General features: G+C 52.4%; 1 pseudogene; it reads right to left on the reverse strand.

The window, feature by feature from the left end:
* Positions 1-9,584, reverse strand: part of LOC141848344 (uncharacterized) — a 42,579-nt pseudogene extending 32,995 nt beyond the window's left edge.
* Between the last annotated feature and the right edge of the window lie 280 nt (positions 9,585-9,864).

Raw genomic sequence — 9,864 nt, forward strand, 5'->3', positions numbered from 1 at the left:
CAAATTGAAGATAATTCAAAGCTCTACAACTTTGGTTCAGGGTCCAATTGAAGATGGTGATGTATGAACTTGTTTATGACATTTTCCCTATTCAATGAAATGTTTACCTTTGTTTCATGTGTATTGTGCCTTGAACGTGTTTGATGAAATATTTGTGTGAGCAATATGCATGATTATGAGGGGTAGATTACTTGTAGGGGAGATCCTAGGCCGTACACCGGGGCGCCTAGTGACGACGGGCAGACCTTGAACCGGGCGAGTCCAAAGTGATTCCTACATAGTGGTAAACCCCCATAAGGGATATCTAATGGTTGATGGCCACTAGGACAAGGTCCTTAACAAGATACCCTGTGACAGAGGGTAGGAATCTAATAGTATTCCGGGGCGCCTGGGTGACAGCGGGCAGACCTTGAACCGGGCTATCTAGAATCACCTTTACTAGAGGGCCACAACATAGGACTTCAAGGTAATTGCCAACAAAGCCTGACGAGGTAGAGTTGGTATTTTGGTTAGAATCCCTACAAGGTGGTAGACATTGAGAATAAGGGAATGAACATGAATTAGGGACTTCACCTAGCATGGATGTGAAACCGAAATCCTAAACTTATCCATCTCATCCATAAACCCCAAGCCAATCTCTCTTCTTCTGTCACATACAACACCAATTCTCAACTCAACCATTTCACTCTGAGTCTAGATAACTATATTAGTGACATCACTATAGCTAATACACAGTCCCTGTGGATCGATATCTTTTTATTACTTGACGACATTCCGTGCACTTGCGGAAAGCTATCAAAATTTGTAACAAAATTACAACGCTTTTTAACCGTTGCAAAATGTGTTGTCATACCTATTAAAAACAACATTTTTAAAGCGTCGCAAAAAATGTTGTAATATTTACAACGCTTTTTCTGCGTTGCGAAGGTGTTGTCGATGTTAACAAAGACAACGCTTAAAAAGCGTTGTCGTTGAGGGACCCCTTTTACAACAGGGCCTCTTACAACGCTTTTTAACCCACAACGACAACGCATTTTTCGCGTTGTCTATTAACATTTTTCTAGTAGTGAGTGTAGTGGACAGTCGTTCAGTCTTGCTTCTCCTCCTCCGGGAGTTCATCCCATACTTTATGGGGATCCAAGAAACTTAGGTCGGCCCCCTTTGGTATCAGGCCCGACCACACAAACTGCTTCCCCGCCCCATCAAAGCCGTGCTTCAACATCCTACTAGTCCGAGCCCCTAACAACTCATAAAACTCTGGCGACTTCAGGAAGGAGCCTTCCTCTCCTGCCAGTGTTGCTCCTCCTCCTTCTTCATGCTAGCCAGCTCCCCTCGGAGGTCGGATAGCACTTTCTCATGGTCAGCAGACAATTGAGCCCGGGAATTCTTTTCTTCCGATAGTTGGAGCTCCATAGCCTGTCTCTGTTGGATACTCTCTAGAAGCTCTTTATGGATCTCCTCCCGTTACCTGCATTGAGAGGATAGGTCAGCCTCCAACTTACTTTGCCCCCCTCCTTCAGCTGGGCCACCTCCTGTCGAGTAGAAGCTAACTCCCTCTGAGAAGGCTTCAGCGCAGCTTGGTAGACTTGCAGTTCTTGTTCTAGCTGCAGGAGACGGGAGGTCCGGAGCTCGGCATCCTTGCGTAGCCTCGCCAACTCTCCAGAGCCCCTCTTCACTTCGGCACGAGCCTCCTCGGCCTCCAAGCGGGAAGTCTCCGCGAGGGCCTTTACCCTGGCTAGCTCTGCCTCGACGAGGGGGGTCTTCGACTGGGCTTGAAGGTCGGCCACTGATAGGCTCCCGCAAGTATACGGGTGTCGTCAAGTAATAAAAAGATATCGATCCACAGGGACTGTGTATTAGCTATAGTGATGTCACTGTAATAGTTATCTAGACTCAGAAGGAAATGGTTGAGTTAAGGATTGGTGTTGTGTGTAACAGAGGAAAAGAGATTGGCATGGGGTTTATGGATGAGATGGATAAGTTTAGGATTTCGATTTCACATCCATGCTAGGTGAAGTCCCTAATTCATGTTCATTCCTTAACTCTCAATGCTTACCACCTTGTAGGGATTCTAACCAAAATACCAACTCTACCTCGTCAGGCTTTATTGGCAATTGACCTTGAAGTCCTTTGTTGTGGCCCTCTAGTAAAGGTGATTCTAGATACCCCGGTTCAAGGCATTTCCGCTGTCACTCAGGCGCCCCGGAATGCTACTAGATTCCTACCCTCTGTCACAAATTATCTTGTTAAGGACCTTGTCCTAGTGGCCATCAACCATTAGATATCCCTTATGGGGGTTTACCACAATTGTTCCGATTAATTCGCCGTGGATGATTTGTACGCCAGATCAGAACTGCGCTCCTCGGAAAGAATCGCCAAAAGAGGGAACCTGAAAATCACTAAGAAAAAGGAGGGTTAGAATGGCGCCGGGGGACCCCGGCAAGCCACTCCGACGCTCAAGTTAGAGCCGAAATAGAAGAAATATATGCGCGTATGAAATTGAAAGAGAAATAAAAGAGAAGAGAGAGAGAGCCCTCCTTTTTCCTTCATACCTGCAGGATTTATATAATATCAGGCGGAGCGTTATTTGTGGAGATCGGCGCATGTGATTGGTTGTTGACATGGTAAGGATAATCTTTTGAAGGTTTTCGAATATCAATGGTTCAGATTTGCCGATCTTCATCTAACGGTCTGGTGCATTAATATGCAGGTTTTTAGGGGGGCCAAGTTTGGGGAATTGGTCGTTGTCCTTATCCCTTTGGCTGGGTGGTAACGAGCCGGATCACAAGCCTCCCCTCCAAGTCTAGTCGAAGGAGGCGTAGTCCGACTGACTGGACTATGTATACTGATCTAATCGTCTCTCTTACCATATTGGTGATGAGCTGTTGGGATGAGGTGCCTAACTTGAGGTAGCCGAGACGAGATAGTCGGGATGAGTGGCTGAAAGATTTGGATGAGTGGAGGAGTTGATAGAGCGGCAGAGTTGCCGGGTTGTTGAGTGACAGAGTGGTCGGGTGAGACCGATGTAGAGGCCAAGTGAGGCAGTAAGCGGCCGAATGAGGTCAAGGCCGAGTAAGATGAGCGGTCGAACGAGGTCGAGGTCGGCCGAATGAGGTCGAGGTCGGCCGAATGAGGTCGAGGGAATAAGGTAAGCGGCCGAGTGAGGTCGAGGCCGAATGAGGTGAGCGGCCGAATGAGGTCAAGGCCGAATGAGGTAAGCGGCCGATGAGGTCGAGGTCGGCCGAGGTTGAGGAATCGAGGTGAGGTCGAGGCCGAATGAGGTAAGCGGCCGAGTGAGGTCGAGGTGAGCGGCCGAATGAGGTCAAGGTCGGCCGAATGAGGTCGAGGCCGAATAAGGTAAGCGGCCGAGTGAGGTCGAGGCCGAATGAGGTGAGCGGCCGAATGAGGTCAAGGCCGAATGAGGTAAGCGGCCTAATGAGGTCGAGGCCGAATGAGCGGCCGAATAAGGTCGAGGTCGGCCGAATGAGGTCGAGGTCGGCCGAATGAGGTCGAGGTCGAATGAGCGGCCGAATGAGGTCGAGGCCGAATAAGGTAAGCGGCCGAGTGAGGTCGAGGCCGAGTGAGGTAAGCGGCCGAATGAGGTCGAGGCCGATGAGGTAAGCGGCCGAATGAGGTCGAGGTCGGCCGAATGAGGTCGAGGTCGAGGTAAGCGGCCGAGTGATCGAGGTCGAGGCCGGCCGAATGAGGTCGAGGCCGAATGAGGTTGAGCGCCGAGCGAGGTCAAGGCCGAATAAGGTAAGCGGCCGAGTGAGGTCGAGGCCGAATGAGGTGAGCGGCCGAATGAGGTCAAGGCCGAATGCGGTAAGCGGGAATGAGGTCGAGGCCGAGTAAGATGAGCGGCCGAATGAGGTCGAGGTCGGCCGAATGAGGTCGAGGTCGGCCGAATGAGGTCGAGGCCGAATAAGGTAAGCGGCCGAGTGAGGTCGAGGCCGAATGAGGTGAGCGGCCGAATGAGGTCAAGGCCGAATGAGGTCGAGAGGTCGGCCGAGTAAGGTCGAGGCCGAATGAGGTCGAGGCGGCCGAATGAGGTCGAGGTCGAGGCCGAATAAGGTAAGCGGCCGAGTGAGGTCGAGGCCGAATGAGGTGAGCGGCCGAATGAGGTCAAGGTCGATCAAGGTAAGCGGCCGAATGAGGTCGAGGCCGAGTGAGATAAGCGGCCGAATGAGGTCGAGGTCGGCCGAATGAGGTCGAGGTCGGCCGAATGAGGTCGAGGTCGGCCGAATGAGGTCGAGGTCGAATAAGGTAAGCGGCCGAGTGAGGTCGAGGCCGAATGAGGTGAGCGGCCGAATGAGGTCGAGGCCGAGGCCGAGTAAGGTGAGCGGCCGAATGAGGTCGAGGCCGATCGAGGTAAGCCGAGGTCGAGTTCGGCAAGAGTTGAGGTCGAGGCCGTAAGCGGCCGAGTGAGGTCGAGGCCGAGTGAGGTGAGCGGCCGAATGAGGTCGAGGCCGAGTGAGGTAAGCGGCCGAATGAGGTCGAGGCCGAGTGAGGTAAGCGGCCGAATGAGGTCGAGGCCGGTCGAATGAGGTGAGGCGGCCGAATGAGGTCGAGGCCGAATAAGGTAGGCGGCCGAGTGAGGTCGAGGCCGAATGAGGTGAGCGGCCGAATGAGGTCAAGGCCGAATGCGGTAAGCGGCCTAATGAGGTCGAGGCCGAGTAAGATGAGCGGCCGAATGAGGTCGAGGCCGGCCGAATGAGGTCGAGGTCGGCCGAATGAGGTCGAGGTCGGCCGAATGAGGTCGAGGCCGAATAAGGTAAGCGACCGAGTGAGGTCGAGGCCGAATGAGGTGAGCGGCCGAGTGAGGTCGAGGCCGAATGAGGTGAGCGGCCGAATGAGGTATGATGAGAATGAGGTCAAGGCCGAATGCGGTAAGCGGCCGAATGAGGTCGAGGCCGAGTAAGATGAGCGGCCGAATGAGGTCGAGGCGGCCGAATGAGGTCGAGGCCGTATGAGGTAAACGGCCGAATGAGGTCGAGGTCGGCCGAATGAGGTCGAGGTCGGCCGAATGAGGTCGAGGCCGAATAAGGTAAGCGGCCGAGTGAGGTCGAGGCCGAATGAGGTGAGCGGCCGAGTGAGGTCGAGGCCGAATGAGGTGAGGCCGAATGAGGTCGAGGCCGAATGAGGTCGAGGCCGAATGAGGTCGAGGAGTAAGTGAGCGGCCGAATGAGGTCGAGGCCGACCGAATGAGGTCGAGGTCGGCGAATGAGGTCGAGGTCGGCCGAATGAGGTCGAGGCCGAATAAGGTAAGCGGCCGAGTGAGGTCGAGGCCGAATGAGGTGAGCGGCCGAATGAGGTCAAGGCCGAATGAGGTAGGCGGCCGAATGAGGTCGAGGCCGGTAAGGTAAGCGGCCGAATGAGGTCGAGGCCGATCGAAGTAAGCGGCCGAATGAGGTCGAGGTCGGCCGAATGAGGTCGAGGCCGAATAAGGTAAGCGGTCGAGTGAGGTCGAGGCCGAGTGAGGTGAGCGGCTGAATGAGGTCGAGGCCGAGCGAGGTCAAGGCCGAGTTAGGTAGGCGGCCGAATGAGGTCGAGGCCGAGTGAGGTAAGCGGCCGAATGAGATCGAGGCCGAGTAAGGTTAGCGGTCGAATGAGGTCGAGGCCGAGCGAAGTAAGCGGCCGAATGAGGTCGAGGTCGGCCGAATGAGGTCGAGGCCGAATAAGGTGATCGGCCGAATGAGGTCGAGGCCGAATGAGGTAAGCGGCCGAATGAGGTCGAGGCCGAGTAAGATGAGCGGCCGAATGAGGTCGAGGCTGGCCGAATGAGGTCATGGTCGGCCGAATGAGGTCGAGGTCGGCTGAATGAGGTCGAGACCGAATAAGGTAAGCGGTCGAGTGAGGTCGAGGCCGAATGAGGTGAGCGGCCGAATGAGGTTAAGGCCGAATGCGATAGGTGGCCTAATGAGCTCGAGGCCGAGTAAGGTGAGCGGCCGAATGAGGTCGAGGCCGATCGATTGATAGGCTCCCGCAAGTATACGGGCGTCGTCAAGTAATAAAAAGATCGAATCCACAGGGACCGTGGAATTACTTACTAGAAACTAGCACAAAAAGGTGGGAGAGAAAATGAGCATGAGTTGTTGTGGGGGAGAAGGGAGTGTCCTAGAGTACTTTATCCTAAAATCGGAGAAAGGAAACGACTGTGACAATGAATGTGGAACGATCCTAGGACTTCGGACTCCTCAGGGAATTGGTTAATTGACTTGGATCCTCTACCTTTCCTCAATAATTGTACAATTGTAGGAATGCTAACCAATATATCCGATTAGACCTCGTCAGGTATCCTCAGAATAAAGCATTGGTGTTCTTACGTCATCATTGTTAGATCAAGGTGATTCTAGATAGCCCGGTTCAAGGCTTTCCTGTGTCACTCAGGCGCCCCGGAATGCTACTAAAATCCTATCCCCTGTCACAGGATATCTGTTTTACGGACCTCTCTCCAACAATGAATAACCGCTAGCTATCCCTCATAGAAACTAATTATGATTTAAGAAACCCCTCGGAAACTCGCCCGGTTCAAGGCTTTCTTCCTGTCACGAAGCGCCCCGGTGTACGGCCTAATGATTCCTCAAATCACAACTAATCCCTACCCTCATAGATTCATACATAAGCATATCATCAATCACAACACAAGCATCAATCCATAAGGCAATAGACACAATCAAATCATAGAAAACGGTAGATTAACAAATCCAAGTTACAATCATCCAATTACACCCGATTCATCCTACATCCTAGAATCTAGGGAACTACTCCATATCGTGGAGGTTACAATACAAGGAAAAGAAGAGTTCATCCTAATCAAAGATAAAATGAGAAATGCAGGAAATAGGACTTATCGTTCTTCCTCGGACTGAAATCTCCACGTAGATGTGATGAAGATGGGATGGAGCAGCCGGATCAGTGGATGGATCGTCGAATCTCGCTCCGGAATAGGCGTCGGTGGCTCTAGAATAGCTCCGGTGGCTCTCCAAGGTCTTCCCCCTTTGCTAGGGTCCCAAAAAGAGGTATTTATAGCTGCAGCCCGTGGTCAGACACGCCTCCGTCCACACGGCCGTGCCTGGAAGGCACGGCCAGAAGCTGTGAAGGTTCTGTTTAGGGGCACGGCCGTGCCTTTTAGGCACGGCCAGAGGCAGTCGTGTCTCTGATTGGAGGCACGGTCGTGCTTGTGAGGCACGGCCACAGCCTGTTGCTTCCGGTTTTGCAGGGCACGGCCGTGCCTGGGAGGCACGGCCAACAGCAGGGACCCTTCTGATGATAAACACGGCCGTGCCTGTGGGGCACGGCCAGCAGCTTCTGGTCTTCTGTTTGGAGGCACGGCCGTGCCTGGGAGGCACGGCCAAGCCTTGGCTCTCTTCTGTTTTGAAGCACGACCGTGTCTGATAGACACGGCCCTGTCTGCTGCTGAAAGGGGACGATGGCACGGCCGTGCCTGTGAGGCACGGCCAGGGCTTGTTGATAATCTGTTTGTAGACACGCCCGTGCCTTGTGAAGCACGGCCAGGAACTTGATTAGACACGGCCGTGCCTGTGAGGCACGGCCCTGTCTTGCCTTGTATTCAATGGTAACTCCGATTTTGCCCGATTTTGCTCCATCTTCCATCCTGAAACAAGTAAAAGCAAGAGCAGATCTCCGAACTAGGAAATGTAAGATATATGCCTAAATGCACGGATTAGGGATGCAATGCACACAAGATATAACAATAAAATCAGAAAGATGTGCAAATAAAGTGTAAATACGAATATAAACCCTATGCACAGATAAAGTGTAAATACGAATATAAACCCTATGCACATCAGCCACCTGAGTTTCGAGTTGACGTTTGGCAGCTTCCAGTGGGGGGACCCGACGTTCCAGTTCTTGGTACTCCTTCAAAAGCTGAGGGCGGGCACAACGGAATCACCAAAGCGTTAGGAGTAAGTCGCGAAAACAAGGAAAGAAATGAAAACATACCCTAGCAAAAGTCCCATTTATGCGTTGACACAGCCAGTTGTTAGGCAGCTTAGGAAGCACTTCCGCTTCATAGCGCCTGTAATCTTCCACCGAGGCTCGAGTATTGTCAGCAAGGACCGAAGGGGTGGTTTGCAAGGGGGGTTCTGAACTCACTGAAACACGAGGAGGACATGTAGCCCGCGACTTCTTCGACTGCACCTGCTCGGTCTGACTCACAGGTGCTTCGGCACCTTCGGAGGAGCTAGCAAGAGACTTGCCTTTGTCATGAACTCGCTTGGTACAGAGCTCAGGGAGGATGGATCTTAGCAGGGAGACCGACAATGGCTCTAACTCCGGAAGAGTAACCGGGTCCTCCGCAAGCTCAGTTATATCTATAACAATCGGCTCCGATCCCCCTAGGGCAGAGGAAACCTACTTCCTGGCCTCCCTAACTCTCTTTCGGGAGCGGGTCTCCCTGACGGCCTTGAATGTGGGAACGTCTACTGGAGGAGCCTCTGGAGGCGACACGGTTACCGAAGAAGGACCCAACTCCACTGCCGCGTATGAAACCCCCTCCCCGAAGGACTCAATGGGGACGTGAAAATGAACTAGGCCCTCAAAAGGGGTCGGTAGGGATACCTCCTCATCAGCAGCAGCGGCAGCCGAGGTCCTAGCTTCCTCTGGGGCCGAGGTCCCCGCTTCCTCCGCAGCCGAGGTCTTGGCCTCCTCATTCACGACAGAATTCTCAAGCTCAGCACCAACAGCGGCCTCCTCCGGCTCGGGGGTAGCCCCGGAAGAGCCAGCAGCATCCTCTCCCACCCACCAACTATCGGTAGTTGTAAGCTCACATTTCATACTCTTCTTCACCGAAGCGGTCAGCATGATATCCCCTACCAAGAATAGAGAAGGAAGAATTAGTTAGTAGTAAAAAGGAATTATAAACGACACCAGAAGAACTTACTCAAGGAGACACCCAAGGGAATGTCGTTGGGACTCAGCCCAGCCTTATACAATAGGACCTCGTTGGCTATTAGGGCTTGCACATAGAACTTGAGGTCCAACAAAATCTTAGAAGTCGTCAAGAAGATATGGCTGAACCTATATTGGTCCAAGTTGGGAGAGGGAAATGGCTCTGGACGGAACAAAGTCGGCCAAGAATAAGGGTGAGGTGGTTTAAGGAAGAAATATCTATCCTTCCAGCCCTTATGAGAGGTGGGATAGTTGTCTAAGAAATTATGGCCAGGCCTAGCGGATAAATAAATCTCACCTCTCCCTCCCTTCTTGAGGTCGAAGAAGTAATGGAAGGTAGTGGAATCCCTAGGAACTTGGTAGACGTCGAAGATAACAGAAGCACCACAAACCAGGCTGAAAGAATTTGGAGCTAGCTGGGAAAGCGAAAACTAAAAGTAGGAGGCGAGGTTTTGCAAAAAGTACGGAATGGGAAAACGCAGACCTCCTTCCATTTGTTCACGAAAGAAAGTCACGTACCCCGATGGAGGTTTGTGAGGTCTCTGAGCCCTAGTAGGAACTAAAACTTGGTGATCGGCAGGAATCCCGTATTGGGCGCGAAGCAGGATCCCGTCATCCTCAATAAACCGAGAAGGTTTACACCTCTCGTACCACAATACCTTGGTCGACATTAGGACCAGCACCAAGGAAGACGAAGGGCAACGGGATTCAAAGGAACTAGTGACTAATAAAATCAGGGGAGCTCGCAAGAGGAAACCCTAAGCGAAAGAGGAGGCAAAGGCAGAGAGGATAACCAGAAGAGAACTAAGCCACAAGAATGGCACACGGGAAAAAGGTGACCTGAGACGGAAAACTAGGGTTTCGAGAGAAAAGGAAGAAGAACTCAAAGAACGCAAGGAAGGCGACCAGAACACTTAAGGGAAAGGAAGGAAGACTTACGGGCGGCGCAGG

Source organism: Curcuma longa, chromosome 17, assembly GCF_044706935.1.
Source record: "Curcuma longa cultivar G26 ecotype Majalengka, Jawa Barat chromosome 17, ITB_CL_G26_1.1, whole genome shotgun sequence".
Lineage (NCBI taxonomy): Eukaryota > Viridiplantae > Streptophyta > Magnoliopsida > Zingiberales > Zingiberaceae > Curcuma > Curcuma longa.